At 33.4% G+C, this 26,958-nt stretch overlaps 1 pseudogene; it reads left to right on the top strand.

Moving 5' to 3' along the window:
- Positions 1-8,298: 8,298 nt before the first annotated feature.
- On the top strand, positions 8,299-19,952 carry LOC113755281 (annotated as a pseudogene).
- Positions 19,953-26,958: the final 7,006 nt, after the last annotated feature.

The raw sequence follows: 26,958 nt of genomic DNA, 5'->3' as shown, positions 1-26,958 counted from the left end.
ATAGTACTTTGGTTTAGAAATTGAACATGTTACTTTATTTAGATTGATATTTATCAAGGATTGAACATGAACTTGTTACCTTGTTTGGATTGCTTAAAATAAAAAAAAAAAAAGTGTTAAATCTAGGGAGTACACTCACAAAAATAGTGATGCGTCTTTATGACTTGTTTTGTAGTGATTTCATAGAAGTAAATAAGTTTATAGTTGATTTCATAACCACGAAAGTAGATATGGATTAGCTATAGGTCTAGGTGGTACGCCGGCGAAAGCAAGTATCATGTACATAGGAAATTAAGCCATGGCTTAGTTGAGGTTTTAGTACTAATTTAGTCAGGAAGTTGCACTAGCATGAATAGATAGTAATTTCATTACTCAGGGAGCTTTCATTTACATTTTTCTGCCCATCAGTGGTTTAGATTAGTTTGTTTTAATTTGTCGATAGTCTAAGTAATAGAGAAACTTTAGTAGTGCCGGTAGTTGTCCATTTTCCCTGTGGGTTCTACCTTAATTACCCTATACTTGCTCACGACCCATACTTACAGAAAATCGCGTGTGAGGTAGTTTAGAAAATTATAAATTCAAACCTTGACTGTGGATTGAGGTTTATTCTTGTAAGCATACTCCGCGCACATCAAGAATATCATAATTAGTCATCATTTCATGCATTGGAAAGCAAATAAAAGAAAAAAACGAACATAAAAATTACACAACAAACATAGTTATAAATAATTATGTATTTTTTAACACTCAGGAACTGGAGGGTAAAATTGAAGAGAATGATTCGAAACATGATCCTTTGAGTCCTTTTCTTAGGTTTGACAATTATGAAAACCTTAACAATGTAATTGAACCAAAAAGTCACCGAATTTGTAATTTATAACCTCTCACATTTAAAACCCGAGAACGAGAAAAGGGAAAAAGGGAACCTCGCGTATGTGTCTGCTAAATTTAAAATTCTGAAGTTTATTTGTCTTATTTTTTGACTTTACTAGTGACGACATTCTACCATATAACAATTTTAATACAATCTAAATACCCCATTTTTTTGCAAGTATACAGATCGTTTATTCAGTATAGGGATATTAAATATCGATCCCACAAAGAAGTTTGTCAATTATTGATGGTTTTTGAACTTCTTCATTGTTTAGAATCTTACAAGTGCAAGAAGTTAAATCTATACAATAAACATGAAATAAAAGTAATAAAAATAACAATAGAAATCTCTTAGGGTCACGAAATTCCACACTAGTCTTGCAAGTGAAATTACCGTTTAATTGAATGTTATTATCTTGGCTAGTTATGACATAATTTTCTAATGTATGTGAAATTTACTCTCATAGTGAATTAACTATACTTGTAACTAAATAATGCATACTCTCGTGATTATAAAATTAATTATAAGTTCACTTCTTCTATGAAATTACATGAACAAGCCACTAAAGCCATATAGGTACACTTCTACTCTCGTGAATGTACTTCCTAGGTTTATCACTTTTTTAAACTAGTGTCAAATCCCAATTTTCTTTGTAAACTTAACACCTTAAAATTATCACAATTAATGGCTAGTTAATCATGATTAGATAAATAAAAGTGATAAATAACTTGCTCAAAATAATATTATCAAATAACCAAATAAACATCGCAACAAGATATAAAAAGTTCATTCATAACTCTAGGTATAAACTTTAGCTAAACATGAAAGACATGAAAACAAGATCCAAACTTATATTATAATCAAACATTAGAATCAATATAAGAATTAAAGTGATAGGAGAAATGTCACCCTTGTCACATGATTTCCAAACTCAATATTTTCATCCTCAACTTTACCAAGTTTAGCTCACAAGAGTGGATGGAAACTATACTACTCTATACTAAACTAATGAACTAAGAAAAACTAGTGAAAACTACATTTTAGCAGTGTTTCTGGCCTTCCAAAGTTATTAAACAAGTTCAACAAAGGCCCTATTTTTAGAGAATTAAAACTCAAAATGAATTGTTTTTAATTGGCAATTTTGTCTCTTGAAATTATCAAAGGTGTTTCTCCAAGTTTCCACACTTTTCTTTACAGCTACAACCGATTTTCTGAATTGGAAAATAGCTGAAAAAATTGTGTGAAATGTAGAACAAGTTGATGTACAGGTTGCAAGTTCGTTTGAAGAATACGCGGGCATCAAAACGTGGGCATGAGGTCGCGTATTGCCCCTCATTTTGCCTTATTGCAGGTTTTTCCATTTCTGATCGGTCTTCAACTTTACTCTATTTTTGTACAAATTTTAACTAATACTCTCTCTATGATAGAGGCTCAACTAGCTCTTCTACAAAACATAAACCTTAAGTTAGCTTTCAAATGCTTCAAAAATCACTTAATTTGAAGTACTATGGACTGAAAAATGACCAAAATATTCTTGACATGTGTCAAAACTCTATTTCAGCTTTTGACAACAAGAGTGGCTGAATGTATTTTGACCTTTTGACTAGGAAACCTTATGGACTGGATTTCAATATCTTCATAATAATTGTAGAGCTATGTGTTAGCTTCAAAATAACTCAAGAATCAATCAATCTAATGCTTGTAGTTCAAGATATAGCCGAAATACAAACAGTTGTCAAAATGGTCAAACTCCCTTTCTTTTATACTTGATTGCATTTCATCTTTTGAGTTTTTGGCACTTCATATTCTCTTTATATCCTTTCAAATCATCAACAATCATCCAAATATCTTCTCAAATCACTCCATTTGATGATTAAATCATTAAACCTACAAAAATATAAAATTTTCACCACTTTAATCCATAGAAATGCAATTTTTCACACTATGAACCACAAAATGTAAATTTCACTAGAAATGTAGTTAATTAGCTATAAGAGTGAATAAAACACACCAAAACTAAATAATAAAATGCACATAAACACATAGAATGCAAGCTTATCAACTAGATGTCCCTTTCCTAAAAATTTTGAATATCAGCAAGATTGCTTGCATAGGAGACTGAAAGCCAGAACTTAAGTATTTTTTCCCTATTCTTTTGGATTATTTTCTTCCTTAAGCTCTTGGAATACTAAAATATTTTGTAACACATTTTCAGTGCAAGAATTAACAGGTTCTGAATGATTCATACTCTTTGTTTTCTGCTTTTTGCAATAAATTGTGTATTTTTTGCTTATTGTTTTGGACTTCTAAAAGAAAGAAAAAATCCATTTCGCCATGCCAAAATGGAGTCATGAAGAAGAAGAAAAGCGTGTATTTCAAGTTGGAAAAAGTAGGCCTCTTTGATGCACTCTCTCAAAGTGTTTATTTTCATCAACTTGGTATTAGAGTTTCAAGTTGTAAGACAGAGCTACTCATGACTTAGTGGATTCTTCTACGTGTTGGACTAGTGAAAATTCTCTTACTGATGATGGATCGAAGTGCCAAAGTGCTAATGAGTTTGGGTAGTGTTGGACCAGGTGCGCCATGAGTTTGGCAGGGGGTCCGATTGGTGTTAGACCAAGGAGCTAAAGGTTGGCAGGGGTCCAGAATACAGTTTGGATGTTGAAGTAGAGTGGGTCCTTGTTTGGGAGAAGAGATGACCTTAGGTGATAAGATGAGATTGCGTTGAATATTAAAGTGGGATCAAAGAAGGGTTGGTAAATTTGGATTTAATGTGAGGGGTTACTCATGAAGGGAGAGATTTGTCAGATTTATGAGTTAAGGATTATATCCCACCTTGGTCCGAGAGATAAAGAAAGAGCAGTTAATATGTAAGGACCCGAAATCCAATGGTTTAAACTTTTGGATCACAGTTGGGTTCTTGACTTACATATTGGGCTTTTGGTGAACTCTCTGAAGATATTTCTCCCCATCAAAAACTCTTTAGTAATGTGCTTTGATTTAATGTGATAACGCCTTTAATTAACTAAGTCTAGGTTTTACCTAATAACTTTTGGAAAATATTCAATATCTACTTCTGTTTTGCTTTATTGTAGGTTTCCTCATTTCTGATCAATCTTCAACTTTATTCTATTTTTGTACCAATTTTAATTGATACTCTCTCGATGATGGGGCTGAACTCGCTCTTCTGCAAAACATAAACTTTAATTTAGGTTTCAAATACTTCAAGAATAACTTAATTTGAAGCACCATGGACTAAAAGATAACCAAAATACTCTTAACTAGTTAAAACTCTGTTTCAGCTTTTGATAACAAGAGTGGCTGAATGTATTTTGACTTTTTGACTATGAAACCTTATGAACTGGATTTCATGTCTTCATCATAATTGTAGAGCTATGTGTTAAGTTCAAAATAACTAAAGAATCACTTCAATATGATACTTGTAGCACAAGATATAGCCGAAATACCAATAGGTGTCAAAACTGTCAAATTCCCTTTTTTGTTTATACTCGATTGCATTTCATCTTTTGAGTTTTTGGCACTTCATATTCTCTTTAAATCCTCTCAAATCATCAACAATCATCCAAATATCTTCTCAAATCACTCCATTTGATAATTGAATCATTAAACCAAAAAAATATGAAGTTTTCACCACTTTAATCCATAGAAGTTCAATTTTTCAAGCTATGAACCATAAAATGTAAACTTCACTTGAAATGTAGTTAATTAGCTATAAAAGTGAATAAAAGACATCAAAACTAAATAATAAAACACACTTCAACACATAAAATGTAAGCTTATCAACTAGATGTCCCTTTCCTAAAATTTCTGAACGTAAGCAAGATTGCTTGCATAGGCAAGTGAAAGCCAGAATTTAAGTATTTTTTCCCCTAATCTCTTGGATTATTTTCTTCCTTAAGCTCTTGGAATACTAAAATATTTTGTAAAACATTTTCAGTGTAAGAATGAAAAGATTCTGAATGGTTCTTTAAGGTTCATATTCTTTGTTTTCTACTTTTTGCAGTAAATTTTGTATCTTTTGCTTATTGCTTTGGACTTCCAAAAGAAAGAAAAAATCCATTTTGCCATGCGAAAATGAAGTCATGAAGAAGAAGAAAAACATGTAGTTCAAGTTGGAAAAGGGGTCCGCAAAAAAATTTAAATTTTTTGGACTGCTAAATCAATAATAGATACAAGGCATACCAAGAAATTAATTACGTGAGATCTATGCATGATTGGTTGGGACAAACAAAAGGATCAGATAATTAATTACTTAATGTTGCAATCATACAAAGGGATAATAGCAAAGACAATGGCATCATTGGTGATCCATCATATCTTTCTAGAGTAAAATATACATCACATTTTTTAAACAAACATAAAAAAAAAAAGATACATGTAAAAACTGTTAGGTTCATGAGCGAAGAATTATGTCCCACACTGGTACGAGAGATAAAGAAAGAGTGGTTAATATGCAAGTAAGTGCTCGAAACCTAATGGCTTAAGTTTTTGGGTCAAAGTTGGATTTCTGACTTACATATTAGGCTCTTTGGTGGACTCCCTCGATGTGTTTCTCCCCATCAAATTGGTGTCAGAGTTTCAGGTTGCAAGATTAGGCTGTTCATGGGCAAGTGAATTCTTTTAGGAGTTAGACCGGCGAAAATTCTCTTATTGATGGTAGACCGAAGTGCCAAAATATTAATGAATTTAGCTAGTGTTGGACCACGTGTGCCATGAGTTTGGCAGGGGGTCCGATTGGTATTAAACTAAGGAGTCAAAGGTTGATAGGGGTTCAGAATGTAGTTTGGATGTTGAAAAAAAGTGGGTCCATGTTTGAGAGAAGATGTGACCTTAGGTGATAAGGTGAGATTATGTTGAGTATTAAAGTGGGGTTAAAAAAGGGTTTGTAAATTTGAGTTTAATGTGAAGAGTTACTCATGAAGGGAGAAATTTGTTACATTCATGAGTAATGGATTATATCCCAGATTAGTTCGAGAGATAGAGAAAGAGCGGTTAATATGTAAGTAAGGGTCCGAAATCTAATGGCTTAAGTTTTTGGGACAAAATTGAGTTCTAAACTTACATATTGAGCTCTTTAATAAACTCCCTCAAGGTATTTCTCTCCTTCAAAAACTCTTCAACAATGTGCTTTGATTTAATGTGGTAATGCCTTTAATTAACTTTACTCTATTTTGGTACCAATTTTAGCTGATACTTTGTCGATGATAGAGATTGAACTAACTCTTCTGCAAAAGATAAACTTTACGTTAGCTTCAAATGCTTCAAGAATCACTTAATTTGAAGTACTGTGGACTGAAAAATACCAAAGTACTCTCGATTGATCAAAACTTTGTTTCAATTTTTGACAACAAGAGTGACTAAATGTATTTTGACCTTTTCACTAGGAAACCTTATGAACTAGATTTCAATGTCTTCATAATAATTATAGAGATATGTGTTAATTTCAAAATAACCAAAGAATCACTTCAATCTGATACTTGTAACTCAAGATATAGCTGAAATACCAACATGTGTCAAAACTATTAAACTCCTTTCTTTTATACTTGATTGCATTTCATCTTTTGAGTTTTTGGCACTTCATATTCTCTTTACATCCTTTCAAATCATCAACAATCATCCAAATATCTTCTCAAATCACTCCATTTGATGATTAAATCATTAAAAAAAATATGAAGTTTTCACCACTTTAATCCATAGAAATTCAATTTTTCAATCTATAACCACAAAATGTAAACTTCACTAGAAATGTAGTTAATTAGCTATAAAAGTGAATAAAACACACCAAAACTAAATAGTAAAATACACTTCAACACGTAAAATGTAAGCTTATCAACTAGATGTCCCTTTCCTAAAATTTCTAAACGTAAGCAAGATTGCTTGCATAGGAAAGTGAAAGCCAGAATTTAAGTATTTTTTTCCCTATTCTGTTGGATTATTTTCTCCCTTAAGTTCTTGGAATACTAGAATATTTTGTAAAACATTTTTAGTGTAAGAATGAATGAGTTCTGAATGGTTCTTTAAGGTTCATACTCTTTGTTTTCTGCTTTTTGCAGTAAATTGTGTATCTTTTGCTTACTGTTTTGGACTTCCATAAGAAAGAAAAAATCCATTTCGCCATGCGAAAATGGAGTCGTGATGAAGAAGAAAAGCATGTATTTCGAGTTGGAAAAGGGGTCCGCAAGAAAATTTAAATTTTTTGGGCGGCTAAATCACTAATAGATACAAGTCATACTAGAAAATTAATTACTTGAGATCTATGGATGATTGGTTGGGACAAACAAGAGGATCAGATAATTAATGTACTTAATGGTGCAATCATACAAAGGGATAATAGCAAAGGTAATGGTATCATTGGTGATCCATCACATCTTTCTAGAGTAAAACATACATCACATTTTTTAAACAAACATAAAATAAAGATACATGCCAAAATTGTTAGGTTAATGAAAAAAGGATTATGTCCCATATTGATCCGAGAGAAAGAGTGATTAATATGTAAGTAAGGACTCGAGACCTAATGACTTAGCTTTTGGGTCAAAGTTGGATTCCTGACTTACATATTAAGTTCTTTGGTGAACTCTCTCGAGGTGTTTCTCCATATCGAATTGGTATTAGAGTTTTAGATTACAAGACTGGGCTACTCATGGGCAAGTGAGTTCTTTTAAGAGTTGGAACGGTGAATTCTCTTCTTGATGGTGAATCGAAGTGCCAAAGTGCTAATGAATTTGGCTAGTGTTGTACCAGGTGCGACATGGGTTTGGCAAAGGGTCCAGTTAGTATTAGATCAAGAAGCCAAAGGTTGGCAGAGGTCCAGAATACAATTTAGATGTTGAAGAAGAGTGGGTCCGTGTTTGGGAGAAAAGGTAATCTTAAGTGATAAGGTGAGATTGCATTTAGTATTAAAGTGAGATCCAAGAAGAGTTTATAAATTTGGGTTTAATGTGAGGGGTTACTCATGAAAGGAGAGATTTGTTAGATTCATGAGTAAAAGATTATGTCTCACATTGATCCGAGAGATAAAGAAAGAAAGGTTAATTAGGTTTTACCTAATAACTTTTGTAAAATATTCAATATCTTTTTCTGACCAACGAAATAGTTTGTTATGTTTCACTCTGACTTTTTTATAGGTGACCAGTTTTGTGACTCATGATACGCATGGCTTGTGTCCAGGACAAGCTACACTTCAATTTATTTTAAGAATTTAGCCTTCATTCATAAAAAATTATTAACATTAATCCAACCAAATGGCTTCACAAATTACTGGACTGTGTTCAACTGCAAAAGTTAAGCCATTAGCATGAGGCACTTCAATATAGGATGCTGCACAAGCGTCCAACTCAAAATAGCATTCTATCATCATAGTATTTGAGAAGCACTTGCTATTGCTAGTTCCGCTTCGGAACATGGATAGGAAATTTTCAAGGCTGGTCATAAAGTTGAGGACGCCACTTGCTATTGATGAAGCAGCATTGGGGAACCGTATTTTTGAGCTAATGATTTCAGAGAGCGTTGAGGGATTGAACCGAGTTGATGAAGGTTTCCGATTATGGGAAGCTTTGGAGGGAAGGTGGAAGTTTCTGTGAGGGGTTCGAAGTGGAATTTCGCCATTTGACAACAAAGATGGTGAAGAGGAAACAAAGAAGTAATGAGATAGAATGTTTGAAGAAAAGGCAATTATTTGCTCAATTGGAAGCATATACATCTTTGTTTTTCCGTTCAGAAATGTGAATTGGTTCGCTATTGCTTCGTTTGGGTTCCCTACTACACTTATTAGCTTCCACGAAGTGCCATCTTTTATAGCTAATTCGAAATGCAACTTCCAGAGGGGGCAAAAAATGAATGTAAGCCTCTCTTTACCTAATAGGGACAATAATCAGGTAACTAGAGATTTTCAGCTGGACTCTTAGGCTCTCCTCTTTTCCTTTGAAAGTTGATACTAATTTTATTTGTGATTCTAAAATAATTATGTATTTTTTAACACTCAGGGACTGGAGGGTAAAATTGAAGAGAATGATTCAAAACATGATCCTTTGAGTCCTTTTCTTAGGTTTGACAATTATGAAAACCTTAACAATGTAATAGAACCAAAAAGTCACCCAATTTGTAATTAAAAAATGAGAATGGGAAAGGGAAAATGAAAAGAAGGGAACCTCATGTATGTGCCTGCTAAATTTAAAATTCTGAAATTTATTTGTCTTATTTCTTGACTTTACTCGATGTCCCTTTCCTAAAATCTCCGAACATAAGTAAGATTGCTTGCACGGGAAAGTGAAAGCCAGCTTTAGTATTATTTTTTTTTCCCCTACTCTCTTGGATTATTTTCTCCCTTAAGCTCTTGGAATTTCTAGAATATTTTGTAAAACATTTTCTGTGTAAGAATGAACGGGTTCTAAATGGTTCTTTAAGGTTCATACTCTTTGTTTTCTGCTTTTTGCAGCAAATTGTGTGCATTTTTGCTTACTTTTAATAGTGAATTACGAGTTTTGCACTTCCAAAAGAAAGAAAAAGTCCATTTTGCCATTGCCAAAATGGAGTCATGAAGAAGAAGAAAAGCGTGTATTTCAAGTTGGAAAAGGGATCCGCAAGATAATTTAAATTTTTTGGATGACTAAAACAATAATAGATACAAGTCATCCTAGGAAATTAATTAGGTGAGATCTATGCAGGATTAGTTGTGACAAACAAACGATAAGATAATTAATGTATCATTGGTGATCCATCACATCTCTCTTGAGTAAAACATACGTCACATTTTTCAAACAATATAAAATAAAGATACGTGCCAAAACTCTTCAGTAATGTGCTTTGATTTAATGTGATAACGCCTTTAGTTAACTAAGTCTAGGTTTTATCTTATATCGTTTGGAAAATATGCAATCTCTACTTCTGACGTCCAAAATAGTTTGTTATGTTTTCGAGTTTTCTGTAGGTGACTTGTTTCGTGCATTGTTTTTAAAATTGGACCGAACGAACTAGTTCGACCAAATGAACCAGGAACCAGCAAAGCATCCAGTTCGAGTTTGTGTTAAAAATTGCATGGCTAAGACTCGATCAAAACCTCGGTTAGACCAGAAACCCAAAAAATGAAAAACCCCAGTTTTTTTTTTCCAATTTTTGACTTCTGACGATTTTATCTGCAGATCTTGATTAAAAAGCTCGGGTCTTGGCTATGACGGTGGTGGTGGCACAACCACTCACAATTCTTCCAACATCCAAATCTTCAAGATCTAAAACTGAAAAATTGTGGGAAATTGAAAGAGAATTGAAGATAAAAATGAATCTAAAGAATAGAAATTGATGTTCTTGATTAAAAAGCATAGATTGGTGGTGGCCATCGCGGTGGCTGCGGCATAGCCACTTACAATTCTTCCAGCATTCAAATGTAACAAGATCTAAAAATAAAATAAAAGAATTGTAAAGAAATGAGAAGAGAATTGAAGACAAAAATGAACATAAAGAATAGAAATTAATGTTTTCTTTGGTGAGGAAAGAAAAGAAGACAAAAGATTTTAGAAGATTAAAAGTACAAAAAGGAAGAAAACAACATAATAGGAAATTGGATGTTACAGGCTGGAGAAGAAGAAACGTTGAAGAAGACCGGACGAGGCATACTCTTCCTTATAAACCGAAAACTTGGAAAGAAGCAAAGATTTAGACATTGGTTCACAACTTTTCTATTATTCTATTTTGACCTCTCAAGTTTCTGAACAGTGGTAAATGCTTTCATAAATTTCTTTATTTGTCAAACAAGTCTCATAAATTAGTTTTAGGCGCATCAATTTTCATTTCAAGCTTAAGAACATTCAATTAGAGTTATGATCGGAGGATGCTAAAATTTAGGATGTATAAGAATACAAATAGAGAGATAAAAGGAACATTTTTTCCATATTGATAATACACTTATATATATTTTTACATATAATCTATTTAATTTTTAATTAATATATTTATAATATTATGATGATGTCACCCGATTCTTAGATTGATCCGAATCTGATTGAACCCATTGACTCTTGAGTTCAGCCTAGTCACTATCCGTTTCGAGTTTCAAAACATAGGTTTCATGAGTCATGCTACTCATGGCTGGTGTCCAGGACAAGCGACACTACAATTTATTGTAAGCATTTAGCCTTCATTCATAAAAAATTATTAACATTAATCCAACCAAGTGGATTCATAAATTACTGGACAGTGTTCAACTGCAAAAGTTAAGCCATTTAGGATGAGGTACTTTAATATAGGATGCTGCACAAGTGTCCGACTGAAAATATCATTCTATCATCCTAGTATTGAGAAGAAGTACTTGCAATTGCTAGTTCCAGTTCAGAATATAGATAGAAATTTTCAAGGCTGCTCATAAATTAGAGGACGCCACTTCATAGTAGGGTCAAAAAGTGTTTGGATCTAAATGATAGATCCAAATTAAGTGTGAGCTGAATTTGGGTTCTACTAGACTCAAACGTAATTAAAACTCGACCCATGTATATGTATAATTATATATAATATATATAATTGTAGATTATATATATCATAACATTAAGATATTAATAATTTATATATAAATAATAGTTCATAAATATTAATACTCTCTCAGTCCCAAAATTTGGGACGTTTTTCGGTAGTTGCACTTTTTATGTACAGTAAAATGGTGAACTGCGCTTTTTATATTCTTCCAGTTTTACCCATTGTCTGACACATGGAAATAGCCAACTAAAAGCAAAAGGTCACAGGAATGGTGAAAGTGTGCATGTGTTGTGGTGGGCATATGCAATTATTTATTATTAATTGATGGAATCTTGTCATTATTACTAAGGGTATAAAAGGAAATTAGTAGTGAAATTTGTTTGACTTTTGCCATAAGACTCTTATTTTGGGACAACAAAAAAGTAGAAACATGACGTTAACAATGGGACGGAAAGAGTATATGATATATAATTGTGTACTTAGTTATGAGCTTGGCCCAATCCTGATATGAGCCCAAAACTCATATTAAACTTAGGAGCTGAATTTGAGCCTTCTAAATTAAATCCAAGGCTGAAAGTTTGAAATTCGTATTCATTTTCTGAGTTGAATTTGGCTTTGCCAAAACTCGATTGATGTGACCCATTGACAAAATGCAATGTAAGGTAGGTAAATTTGCCCACTTAAATTATTGGTGACGTATTTATGAAGAAAAATGTATTCTCTTTTTGGATTCAAGCTTGGCATGTATTTATACAGCAGCGCCACTACAAGAAAATTGGTCATCAGTGACAACTTTTCTCTGTGACGAAAAAAAGTTGTCACAAAAGTGGATCCTTTATTGACGACTTTCTAACTCGTCACAAACCTCTAATGGGAGCCAACTCATTTGTGATGACTTTTCTAAGTCGTCACTAGTAAATTCCCGCCAAGTTTTAGCAAGAGCGCGGGAGTGTTTAGAACACACAATAGTGACGACATTAAGAACATCATCACTATTGCTTGGCCTATTTACAGACGACTTTTTATTGTCGTCACTGATCACTAAAAAAAAATTTTATTAGTGACAACATTTTTTAGTGATGACAATAAGTCGTCACAAAAGGAGCTTCTTTAGTCGCGACACCTAAAGTTGTCATAATTGCATCAAAGCAACTAAATGTTTAGTGACGACCCGTTATTTTCGTCACAAACTACACTGCAAGAAATATGGTCATTAGTGACAACATTTTTTAGTGACGACAAAAGTCGTCACAAAACGTGGTTGTTTAGTGACGACAAGAAAAGTTGTCATAATTGCTCAAAGCAACTAAGTCTTCAGTGACGACCTTGAAAAAGTTGTCACTAAAATGATCTATATAGTGACAACTTCTAATATCGTCACTGTCACTCTACCGATTTGGATTTAGTGACAAGAATTAATCGTCACTGTTTAAAGTACTTATTTCTAAGTCACTTTCTGTAATTCTACTGTGCCACCCTAACTTTTGCGATTTAGCCCCAAATGTTGTAAAAAATTCCATTAATTCGATTATGATACCTTAACTTTTACAATTTAGCCCCATATGTAGTGCACCGATTTCTTTAATTCTATTATTACTCCCTAACTTTTGTAATTTAGCCCCATATGTAATTCACCAATTTTATTAATTCTACTATGGCACTCTAACTTTTGCAATTTAACCCCCATATGTAATACACCAATTTTATTATTTCTATTATGGCACCCTAGCTTTTACAATTTAGCCCCTATTTTTTTATTAGGAAATTGCGAATGGTATCTTGATAAACTATGCATAAATATTTTATAATTTTCTCAAACTTAAGTAATAATTTGTTATAAACTCTAAAGATATATCTTTCATTACAATAGTTATAAGGCAGGCAGGTCTTTTTATCAATGGAATAAGAAATTTATGCCAGATTTATCCTTTGTACTACATGCCAAGTAGTATTAGCAAAGGAATAACAAAGTACTACAAAGTAATTAACAAAATAGCCTTCAGGGAGTGTAGTTTATGGGCAAATGAGCATTATCTATTCAAAGTACCAACTTTTTATGGGCATTTTACTCTCAAACATATAATTTATGATAAATTTATAAATGTTTGTAAGTAAAATTCAAAAAGTGTTACACTGATTTCTTACAAAACGAAAACTGGCAGGTTATCTTTTCAACATAAATTAAATTTTTTTAAAAAAAGAAATGGCCCATAAAGTACCAACTCTTTGTGGGTTTCCTCCATTACATGAACAAATATTCTGCTCTTTATGGGCATTTCACTCTGAATCATTTAATTTATGTTAAATACATAAATGTTTGTAAGTAAAATTCAAAAAGTGTTGCACTAATATTTTTATGAAAGGGAAACTGGTAGGTTTTGTATTTAACATAAATTAAATATGTGAAAGCAAAAAAAAAAAAAGAAATTACCCATAAATCTATGTCTTGCAAATCTATACTAGTAAAATAGTTTCAAACAAAATTAAACATTAAAATAAACTGTAATTTATACACATTAAAATATCTGTAATTTATACACATTTTGCAACTACTACTTTGTGTTTTCTCTGTAATGAATTTTTTAACTATTGAGAACTTAAGTTTTGTTTTGCAAATCTATACTAGTACAATAGTTTTAAACAAAATTAAACATTAAAATAAATGTTTGAAAAAGAACAAAAGTACATTTATCACTTGCAGTAATGTAACAAAATTTTCTCAACCATTATCAATATTTTCACAAAAGTATTAAAAACTAGCAATTGACAATATTAAAAACTAGCAATTTAATTAGTGACGACTTTTCTTGTCATTATAATCTTGAATAAATTAGTGATAACATTATGTCATCACTAAATTTTCTTTGATTTTGACTTAACAATAATGTCTTATTAATAGCATTTGATTATTTTTAATGAAAGTCTGTTATAACCATAGAATTTGACTTTCGTTATTTTCAATTAATGATGTACTTTAGTGCTGCAATTATAAAAAATTGCAGGGCTAAAATATTTGCAAATTATAAAAGTATATTTTCACTTATATGTAATTAACAAATTTTGCCACCTATATTGATGAAAATTTGTGTTTTTGTACTAAAAAATAAAGAATAATACTATAGCAATAAAATCTATGCTTCAAACCAAATTAAAAATAAAAAAAAGCATGATGATTGGTCTCAAATGTTGGGAAAATGATTATTTTTATTGAAACTATGTTATAACCATATAATTTGAGTTTAATTATTTTCAATTACATGATGTTCTTTAGTGCTGCAATTATAAGAAATTAGTATAAAATATTAGCAAATTATAAAAGTACATTTTCAATTATATGAAATTAACAAATTTTGCCACCTATGTTGATGAAAATTTTTATTTTTTGCTAAAAAATAAAGAATAATACTATAGCATTAAAATCTATGGTTCAAACCATATTACAAATCCAGAAAAAAACATGATTTTTGGTATCAAATGGAGGGAAAATGAGTGAAGTCAAAATTTTGATCAAATCATAGTGAAAGTGCCGCGCAACAAAAACAATATCCAAAGCAAAGCAAAGACCAAAGCAGCGGAACACATTCTGAAAACAAAAGCAACGGAACACTTGGTCTGAGTTAAAGCAACGGAACACTTGAGCAACACAAACTTTCACCGAGCTGAAACAAACAAGCTTCTGCACTGAGCACAAAACAGAGCTTCCGCACGGCACCTGATACCTTCACCCATACAACAAATCCGTTCTCTGGCTTCTCACTAGCATCACCATGGCTGTCCAGCATTAAAGGGCAAGGTTTTCATTGGAAAGGTTCATTTTTCTCTCTCCTATACATTTTCCCCAATTTTTCCAAATCCCTAATATTCTACAATTTTTTTTGCAAATTTCTGCCCAAAATCTTTTAGCTGTCGAGGAAGAAAAGGGGGACGTCGGCAGGGGAACGAAGGAAAAGACTAAAGTTTCATTTGGGGGCTGGTGCTGGTGATTGAGGAAGTGAAACCAGAAACAGAGAAAGGTCTTAGCCTAGAGGGGACACAAAGAAAATACAGAGCAACAGCCGCTCATCGGCCATCACAGCGCGCAATCTCCATAGCTGCCGTCACTCTGCTCTCATCCAATTTCCGCCGCCTCCAAGTTCCGCCACGGCACCTCCATTTCGTGCGCTGCCTAGCTGCCTGACGCATCTCCCCTTCCCGCACGGCCTTTCTCTCTCACTGTCACTCCTCGATTTCATGTTTCCACCCACCACTAGCGCCCAGCTCCAGCGCAGCTACCATGGCAGCTATAGCCGCCTAATCATTCGCACCTTCCTTCGACCATCACCATCGCCTGCAGACTTCGCCAAGCAAACGCTGTAAGCCGTCTGCCTTCTTTGAATTTTAGTTTTCCATTTTTAGTATGAACATTGAAAAGTCTCAAAGCATGTTTGCCGTGCGTTTGTTCAGTGCCAACTTCATGTTGATTGCTAACAATTTTAGATTGTATGCTATTGTATGTTGTTTGGACTGAAATCTCTTGTGTTTTGACAAATTTTGGGGGGCTAATTACAGTCCCAATTGAGCAAAAATTGCTGGATCCTTCTATGCCCATGTACTGTTTGTTAAAATGCCCGAGTGAAGGTCTAAATAGAAGATTGATGCCTAATCTGTTTGGGGAAGACGATCGTTTGCTTAAATTTGCAATTCCGGTCATTCCATTTTCTTTTTTGTAATTTAGCCCCAGAGTTCCTGAACTAATTTTAGGATTCCCAGTTTTGGAGGATGAAGTATGAGAAGACTTGTATGCAAAACAAAGGTCTCGTTCTTTCTTTATCTTACATCTATTCATATTCAAATATTTATAACCCATTGATATGCACATAACACACTCATAAAAATATAGCTGGTTAGATGCTCTGAATTTCATTAGCCATAATGTTGACCGTCTGCCTGATGCATTGGATTGTAAATATTGTGAAGTGAAAAAATTCTACTTAGAGACAGCGAACTTTTACTATTCTGATGGCAAGGTGGTGCTCAATGAAAATAAGCTGCCTGATTATTCGATTCAGTGACTGTCTGCCTGATTATTGTTTTTGCCTGTTAATGTGCTAGATTATCACTGTATAGGCAGAAACTCTGGTAAAACAAGATTACACATCTGATATTATGCCTGTTGATGTTACAGCAAAAAAAGCTCTCATAATTTCTTGATATTATGTCTGTTGATAGTCAAACAACTATAGCTCATTGATCAGCATTGGCCTAATTTTCAATGATAAAAGAACACCTTTTTTTTACTAGCCATTGATGTCTATTTTCATTGTTTTTGTGCTATTATTTTTTCTATTTCATTTTCATAAATGAAATTTTTTTTATCTGTAAATTGGTTGGAAATGATTCAAATTAGTTCTCTCCAATTAAGCCAAAAAGTATATCAATTCGAAATGAGCCAAAAAACAAAGAGTTATTATCTGCCACGCCCTCCTCACGTAGCAAGTGACTAAAGATTTTTAGAATAACTATTATAGGATCTTCTTTAAACTAACTCAGTTCGCTAATTTGATAGGTACTATTTGATACTTTCAAAGCCATTTTTTAGCAAGGAAGGATTGGGAAGGAAGAAAAAAGGGAGATGGGAAAAAAAACCATTAACCACTAGGCTATCTATCAGATTGTTCTTCGCAGTTCATATCCTTCTTCTGTTCCTGCACTGTTTGTTAGTTTGATACTTGATGTTCATTTCATTTTCTTGAAATTAAATGAGTTCTTATTTTTTCCACTTGTTCTTGGGATGGTCACCACAATGTTTGAGCAAGCTCTTCGAACTCTTCAATCCCACGGTTGCTCGAGTAATTGTGGATTTCATCATGAGTGTGGAATTGCTTCATCCTGCAGTGTTTTAGTTTTTTTCTCTCAAAAACTATACATAAGAGTTTTACTTTTTCCAATAATATGCAAAAGGCTGTCTATCTTTTTCGGTGCAAAAGGCTGTCTATCTACAATTTCCATCACCAAAGAATAAGCTGCAAAATTAGGAATAGTCATTGGAATAGATCTTGGAACTACCTATTCATGTGCTCATATTTACAAAAATGGTCATGTTGAAATCACAGCAAATGACCAAGGAATCGTATTAAGCCATCATGGATTGCATTTGCTGGTAGCGAAAGACTGATTCGATGTTAATGTTGAAAGAACTATCTTTGATGTCAAGAGACTTATTGGATGAAAGTAAGGCACACTCGTGTATTTATCATTTTTGCTGGAACATTTTGGTGTGTATACATATACTCACTGAAGTCTTAATAACTGTTATATAACAGGATTGAGACTAATGAAGTTTAGAGGGATATGAAGCTCGTTCCTTGTAAGATTGTGAACAAGGATGGAAAACCTTATATCTAGGTGAAAATTAAGGATAGTAAGGTTAAAGTCTTCAGTCTTGAGGAAATTAGTGTAATGGTTTTAACTAAGATGAAAGAAGCAGCTGAAGCTTTCCTTGCAAAGAAAATTAAGGATGCTGTGGTAACTGTTCCCGGTATAGTTCAATTTCTAGAGTTACTCGTTGAATCATATTTTACTTCAATGATGCCCAGAGGCAGGCAACAAAGAATGCAGGTATTATTGCTGGGCTGAATGTTGCTAGGACTATCAATGAACCCAGAGCAGCAGCAGTTGCCTGTCTAACTACGAATTAAAAAAGTTTATCTAACTACACTAATTAACTGTTGATTTTGCAAAATATTGAACAATGATTAAAGCAACCAATTTCTTGTATAAGTTTTATTAGTTACATTTCTTATAAAAAGCTTTCATATGGTTCTAATTGCTCTGTTTTATTGTAGGCAAAGGCTTTCATCAAAGGATTATAGAATATTTCATCAAGTTGATTAACAAGAAACATGGAAAGAACATCAGCAACCACAATAGACCACTTGGAAAACTGAGGGAAGCTGAACGTGCCAAAAGAGCTTTAAGCAGCCAGCAGCAAGTTAGGACTCATGCTTGATTTGACGAGTTGAACAATGACCTCTTTAGCAAAAACATGGGACTTGTCAAGAAGGCTATGGGGGATGCTGGTTTGGAGAACCACAGATGCATGAAATTTTTCCTGTTAGTGGGGCTACCAGGATCCCAAAAGTCCAATAACTTCTCAAGGACTACTTTGATGGAAAGAAACCCAACAAGAGTGTAAAACCAGATGAAGCAGTGGCTTATGGGGGTGGTGTTCAAGGAGGTATTCTAAGCCGGAAAGGTGGTGATGAAAGCAAAGGTACTTTTTAAAATTTTTAATGGACATGTAAAACTTGATATTTTGCAAACTTAAGATGCAACTTGATTGTCTCAAGAAAGTTGAAACTGTTGGTATTGAAACTGTTGCTGTGGTAATGACCAAGTGATTGGTACTTGTGAATTTATTTTGCTGCTTCATAATTTATGAATTCATTCCTTGTGAACCCAGAACAAAAAAAAAAATTTGCATGTGACCAAGTTGTAGCAATATCTTGCTACTTCCATTAACTGTTACTGCAGTAATGACCAAGTGATTGGTACTTGTGAATTTATTTCATTGTCATCTGAGTTGTTGTTACATGTTAATGGAATGTATTTGAACGTCAAAGGAGCCTCTTTCTTTTGAATCATCTATACTAGATTACTGTTGTATATGTAAATATCATGCTTTCCTTTTTCTTGTGAATCATCATTACTGCATTGGCTGTATCCTTTGTATTAGTACATGACTACTCTTTGAACTAATATATTTTTGACTAATACTCCTTTTCACTCCCAGCCCAAGTTCACGATACACACCACATCACTCTTTTCATCATCTAAAATATTAAAAATATTACAATAACAAATACAACCTTACTAACAGGTCTAAAGTTCCCACGCCTTGCATGGGAAGCAATCACCTAGTTTTAATATATAAACAACCAAAAGCATAAACATTAAACAATAATTACTGTGGGAGTCCAATTTAATTGTTCAATAAGTTGAGCTATTTAAAGAAGAAGAAAGAAAATTTAAAAAAACTGTTTTAGAGAGCTCTTTAGTTGAGCTTATGCAGTGTTGTATTTGTATAGATTGGACTGTGATTTCTAACTTCTTGCTGGTGTTGTAATATGTGGGCCAAATTATATGAGGTTCTTAATGAATTGTAATTTTTGTCTTAATAATCTAAGTCTCATTACTTGTTCTTTATTATTGTACTCCTCCCCTTACCTACTTCTTTTACTCTTTTATGACAGATAAATGCTATTCATACTAGCTTTTGGAAGATATCTATGGTTATGGTTGAAGAATGTTGAAGACAAAATTGCCTTTTGCTCATGGAGTGGTTCATTTAGATGTTCTTCAATTTCTTAAACTGTGATTGCTTTTGTAAATGTACCTTATGTACAAGTGATATTTTGGAGTTAAATCTATAGAGTGCAACGAAAGTTCTGTTTTGTTAGGAGTTAAACCATATGCTTGGGACACTACATCACCCGAATGCTCAGTTATGTATATATATTCATTCTGTGTCTTATTGTCAGATTGTCCTTCTATAATCGCAAGCGTAATTGTACTCAACTCAACAAACACCGAGTCTTACATGACAGAAGAATAGCAAATCCAAATGTTAAAATTGTAATGAGGCAGATAATTTAACAAAAAAGTCAGAAAGGGCATATAGTTCTAATTGAATCTAGCCATTAGCAAAATCATGAGTGGTATTTATTTTAGTACAAAAAACCACACAGTGGAAGTATAAATAACATCTTAAAATCGAAGGAGGAATGACTCAATAAATTTACATCAACTGGCCAAGAAGAGAAGATAAGCAATTTTGGCACTCTGGGGCGCAAAACTCAATTTGATTAGAACAAATTCTTACTACTGTTTTGCACACCTAACCAACAGGCCACTAGGCCTTTAAATACGACCAATCTAATCAACTAACGTAATATTGGACTCTACTATCACATACATATACAAACTCAATCACCAAATTAACTGTGAAACCAATTCCTATACCACTTATAACACTTAAGCCCAATTTAACTAAAACACCTAATTAACCAAGAACATAGTAATTATCTTGATTTAATATCGTCAACATTGTCCCTTTTAAAGCAAACTCACCATGCGAAGGTCCGATACCATCGTCGCGGCCAACGATTTGTATGTAAAACTCTGTTACGACGTAGGTGACATGCAATTACAATTTGCAGTTGATCATCGATTTTATCTTCGCATATGGAAGCAAATTAGCCTTGTACTATGCATACAATGTAGCTGTCAATTCTAGTTAATCAAGCCCACCATCAAAGCCAATATATTTTCTCAAAATAATAATCATCCACACAATTTTCAGCAAGCAAGGCAAACCTTCTTTTTGCCAATTATTTCCACCACAAAAGTTTCCAGCTTCACAATTTCTAATGAATCGATTAATAAGAGAATCTACCCCGCAAGTAAAATAAAAAATTTCTTTCTCTTGATCAAAATTTATACCGTTAATAACAAATTCTTCTTCATGACTTATCCCAAAGAATGTATGTAAATCAAAATTTTTGGTCCGGAAAATAGCCAATTTGGTCCCTTAACTTTTTCACTTAAACCAATTTCATCCTTCATGATTTTTTTTCACCAATTTAGTCCTCAAACAATTTTATGGGATTCAATGTACGAGTTATTGGTGACGCCACCACATTTTATGTATTTTGCATGGCGGGTTAGGGGTATAATTGGAATGACTAGTTCGATTGTCTAATTATAGGGATTATAATAGAGACTTTAAGATGAGGACAAAAACCTCTAAAATTGAGAGAGAAGTAGGGTTTCATAAAGATGAAAATTTAAGAAAACTGTGATTGGGATTGATGAACAGATCCGTGTCTTCGACGATGGAATGCATTGATGGCAGATCTGGCAACAATGTCGAGTAAGCTTTCATTAGATCTTACTTAGTTTAACATTTTCTGCTATATTGCTTTTTGTTTGTTTGTGGCAAGCATTTAGTTTAACCTTTTCATCAAATTGTGGGGCTGATGTGTTTGTACTTTATCCTTGGCTGTGGGGCTGATGTGGATAAACTTTCATCAGATCCAAATTAGTTCAACATTTTCTTCTCAACTTCTTCGATGGCAGTGTTTAGCATGTGGGCGATTAATTAGTGGAATAAATTGATTGTGGGGCTGATGTGATTAATCAGTCTCTACAATGACCATTAATTCTAGCCATTAGTTGTAGTAAAATATATAATACATCAAAATACACAAGCAATATGTCATGATTAATTGCAAAAATTTACTCCGTAATTTATGCATCCATGAAATCTTCTACCTGGGTTCGCCAATGTCTGCAAAGTTACAATTCTACATTCTTCACGGCAATGACAAAGTACAACCTCATCCCTATTGTAGCATTCTACCCTTTTCATTCCCTTCACCCCAGTCAATTGCCCACTTGCTCGACTATCCAGGTTTGAGTTGTTTGCTATATAAACTTGAGGCAGAGTTGTTGAAGTTTCTCCTCAGCTGCATTTCACTTGCAAATATCCAAGTTCGGTGACTGCCCTAATTTCTATGAGCTCTTCTCTCACAATTTTCAGAGGTTTATTTCCTTCATCGCGTTAAAGTTGTTGTTATAATCTCTATAATTAGACAATCGAAACAGTCATTCCAAATATACCCCCACCCCCGTGCTAAATACATAAAATGTGGTGACGCTACCTAATAAGTCCTACATTGAACCCGATATAATTGTTTGAAGACTAAATTGGTGAAAAAAAATAGTAATGGACGAAATTGGTTTAAGTGAAAATGTTCATGGACCAAAATAGTGATTTTCCCTTTTTAGTCATTTCACAAATTTTACAAATTTCTATGTTGTCAATAAATAGATCCTCTTCTAAATTAATTTTCATTCCAAACCAATTATTGACTAGTGATCAGATTCATATGCAAACTCGAGCTCATGGATAAAATCGAGCTAAACTGTATTTTTTTCAATTCAAGCACCGAGGTATCCCAGAAATGGAACTTAACAAGGACCGAATTTGGAAAACTTGACGTCAATCACGAACTAAAATAGAATTATAACAAAGATAAAACATGGATAATACGTCCTAAATCACAAGCTACTTTCAAATATATATCATAAAGAGCTCAAGTGCATGATTGATGATTGCCATTAGCAAAGCACAAAGATAAGGACCGTGAGTTAGTTACAAGATTTTTTTTTTTTTTTTTTGAATCTTGTTATATTTGCTATTTAGAAATGTTCAAGAATATATTCACATATTCTGAAACTTCAGTATCCTTTCATTTTCTATATAGCACTTTCAAAACTCAAAAAACCATCTCTATTATACTACACAAGCAAACACAAATTAGTATTTCACCATTTAAAAAGTTTTCTGAATGAATCCCCGCGTGAAATTAAAGTCAAAGGTGACAGCCATAATGATAAGAATATCTATGAACATAACATATTCAAGTGCCTAATTAGGTAGACTTGCAACAAGTAGGAGAGGGACTCTCCTTGGTGTAACAATCCCAGGGGCTTCAGTCATATCCAAATTCTCCGATTTTGCTCCATTTGCCAACTCAAAGTTAAAGTTGCACATCAGATTTGAAAAGATGATAGGAAAAAAGGGATGTTACTTTCATATACATTGAATTAGGACAATGCACTTTATATAGCATTACAATATCTATTTCTACCAATTCTTATAATTGTGCTAAATTATGCATTGCTATCAATTTACAAAAGCTTTCCTAATTACATTTTGATTACAATAAAATCTATGTCAATATTTATGGACTTGCTTTCTCAACGCTCCCCCTTAAGTTAGAGAGTGAATATCAAGAACTCCCAACTTGCGTTTCATGATTGAAAACATCTCTTTTTTCAAAGGCTTGGTAAACACATCCACAAGTTGATTCGTGGAAGAAACATATTGAGTTGCAACTAAGTCATCTTGTTTCTTGTCACGAATGAAATGACAATCTATTTCTATACATCTGCTCCTCTCATGAAACACTGAATTGGCTGCTATATGCAACGCGACTTTATTGTCGCAATGCAGTAATACCGATTTTAGGTATAATATTCTCAAATCTTTTAACAATAAATGCATTCGAGGTCGTTCACAACATACTCCAGTCACAACTCTATATTCGGCTACGGCTGATTAGAGCGAGACAGTCATTTGCCATTGTCCACTAAGAAACTAGAGTAGATCCCCAAAAAAATACAATAACCAGTGGTTGATTTTCTTAAAATAGGACAATGTGCCCAATCAAAATAAAAAAAAAATGCACTAAAAAATAGATCATTCTGAAAGGGAAAAAACAAACCTTGTCCTGAATTATTTTTCAAGTAACGTAGTGCACGTAAAGCAAACTCCAAGTGGGTTTCCAAGGTGCATGCATAAACCTGCTTAATGCATCTACTGAATATGTGATATCGGATGAGTAATTGTCAAATATATCAGACGTCCAACAAGTCGTCTATCTTAAGATGGGTCCTTAAGTAAATTTCCTTCATCTGATAATTTAATATTTTGTTCTACAGGAGAATCCCCTGGTTTAGCTCCCAAATATACTCCATCCTTCAAAATGTCCAATGCATACTTTCTTTGCAAAATAAAATTGTCCTTCTTTGATCGAGAGACCTCGATGCCCAGAAGTCTTTCAAATCACCCAAATTGATAGGGTGCATAATAGTGCCTGAATTTGTGGATATTTTCTTGTTATTTTAGTTAAATATTGTGTTAATTAATGGATTCTGCTTAAATTCTACATTTGGTGCCAATTATAGGAATTGGGAATGAAAAGGAGTTAAAGTGGTATTTTTTCAAAAGACTTCTACCCAATTAGTCATGGGTGCGCCAATTTGCGCAAGTTCAGAAAGTTCGGGATTGTCAGGCATGGATGTTTCTAATTCCAATTCGAATTCCTTACTGCAAATAAGAATCCTTTTCAATATGTGGACTTCCATCATGATTAGAAAACTATTATTCTTCTTTTATTTCTCTTTTTATTTTCTTTTCCTAGAGAAACTTGGATATGTTTTAGATAGTTATAAAATTAGGTAAAGACATTAGAGCTAGGGTTCAAATTTTTCTCTTTTTTTTCTTTGACTGTACATCGACTTTTGCTTGGGTCATTTCCATGAAAAGCAACTAAATTCTTTTTTTAGTCAAGGGATAACTTGAAGATTTGGTTCTATAAGCATTTGTGAGATCGAATTAATTTTTATTGTTTCTTTTATTCATTAGTATTTGTGTGCTTTTTAGATTAATTTCTTATGATTGCTATGTTTAGCTGAATATCGAAGGCTCAATATTTGATTGAACTAGATAATCTACTACGAATTAAAATAGCAGAATTCATAATTATTTGGCTATTTTAATCCTTGTAGTGATTGGTATGATTGGATTTGTGTCAGAGAAACACACAATCTAATTTAAATAAACTATCGTAGTGTGTTTGTTGGTTAGAATTAAGCTTTTCTAATTTTTACTGGAATTGAGAGATTGAATCCTATGATCGTATCAAGGGATATCTCCTGATTAGGAAAATAGTAAATGGTCGTACCTTAACTACCGACAAATTAAAGTAACAAAGAGCTGAGTGTAAGAACTTGTTGATAGCTATAACTAATTTATCAATGAATAATTGAATTTACTATTGCACTAAGGATCAGTTGTGTGAACCGTCTCTAAAAGTTACTCCTTTGCTAGAGTTTTGCTATTTATTGATTTAATTTTAGCTTAATTTTGTTTAATTATCTTAGTGTGAATTAATTGCTTGTTTTAATTATTTAAATTCCCCCATTAAATCTTGCTCTAAAAAGAACAAATTTTCCCCAATCTCCATGGAGATGATCCTTCTCTCTGCTATTCTCAAATTTATATTCTCTTAAGCACGTAATTTATTACTAAACAAATTCGGCACCCGTCACAAATCCTTGACTCGGAAATGATTGTGTAGAAAATGTTTAATATCAGAGATAGCTGTGGAATTATTTCCTGCTATAAGAATATCATTAATATAAATTAATAGAGTTGTGAATGACGTGCCTTTCTGACATATAAATAAAGAATAATATGCCTTGGATTATACAAAACCCATAGATTGGATAGCTATTGATCGAGAATTTGGCAAACCATTGGTGAGAAACTTGTTTCAAACCATGCAATGACTTGTTGAGACGACATACAAGATTCTCCGTGAAAATCGCCATAAAGAGAAGCGTTGTAAACATCAAGCTGGTGAAGAGACCAATTTCGAGCAGTAGCTAAAGTCAATAAACAACGGACAGTAACCATTTTAGCAATGGGAGAAAAAGTGCCATGATAATCAACACCTTCCAGTTGAGTATATCCTTTGACAACAGGGCGAGTTTTATATCACTTACGAGGACCATCGGTTTTGCGTTTTCAACCATATATAGTCTAAGTGCTTAGGAAAGTTGCCAAATCGTCTTCTGTGTGGTGCTGATGTGTCGCTTTGTGATGGGTGGAAATGTTGTCGTCCTCCTCCACGTGCTCAATGCTTGCTTTGCGGTGTTGGGTGCGTTTTGAATGAATGGGTTGTGTTTTGGCTGCTTGTATGGAGCCGAAAAAATGGACTTCTGCCTATACAAAATTTTTTTTTACTGCTTGCATGGAACTGACCAATGGACCGATAGTGGTGATAAATAATGATGGACTGATAGTGGTGATAATGATGCAATTTTCCTTTCAATTTTACCTAATGTCAGGTTTTTTGTGAGATTAACCTTCCTTTCACTTTTACCTAATGTCAGATTTTTGGTATTCAGTCAATGTGACAGCTCATGAATTACCTATTTACCCTTGATTTACATGTTTATTTACAATCTTTTTTTGTGAGTTGACTTAGTTTTGTTGTGTTGGGTTATATATGTCAAAAGAATGCTTAGCCACTGTGCAAACTTTCAAAGAGGCCTCTCTTCTTTGACTCTGATACTTTCCAACGTCCTTCTCCGTACTGCCATTGAACCTGCTCCATTCTTTGTATTCTGGATTTTTCAGATGTTATCATGCTTTGTAGTTGCTTTACGCTTTCGGTTACCATTTTCCCTCCTCCATTCTATTGTTTCAGTTATAGCTTGGTTTGGCTTTCTTTCATTTGCCTGTTGGTCTGTTCTTTTGAGCCTTTCGTTTCTATTCGCCTGCTCCAGCAATATTGTCTCGGTAAGTCATTCATTTATCGGTTTATATGCTTTTTTCCTATTGTTGCTTATGAACTGTGGAAACTAGGCTCATTTTTCCCACTAACTTTGTTCTTTTTTCCCCCCTTCCCCTGCTGATAAATGCTGGTCGATATATGCCTCTGCTTTTGTGGTGAGTTCATTTTTTTCAAAGAAAAAAAATCCCGCTTTTTTCCTTCCTTTCTAGCATCTCATGTTACTGTGGGTGTCGTTTTCTCTTTTACAGCTTTATTTGATGTCCTTATTTGTCGAATTTGGCCGCATTTTCATCCTTTCGTGGAGCCTGCTATGGACTTCATCTTCTCTTATGTGTTTTGGCAGAAATTCCCTTGCAGGTTAGATGCTTGTTTGTTTGTGCCTGCATCAGTTAGTCGCTGTTTTTTTCGCCT

This window comes from Coffea eugenioides, unplaced genomic scaffold (assembly GCF_003713205.1).
Source record: "Coffea eugenioides isolate CCC68of unplaced genomic scaffold, Ceug_1.0 ScVebR1_1381;HRSCAF=2222, whole genome shotgun sequence".
Taxonomy (NCBI): domain Eukaryota; kingdom Viridiplantae; phylum Streptophyta; class Magnoliopsida; order Gentianales; family Rubiaceae; genus Coffea; species Coffea eugenioides.
Note: the sequence above shows the minus strand (reverse complement) of the source record. Positions and strands in the feature narration are given on the sequence as shown.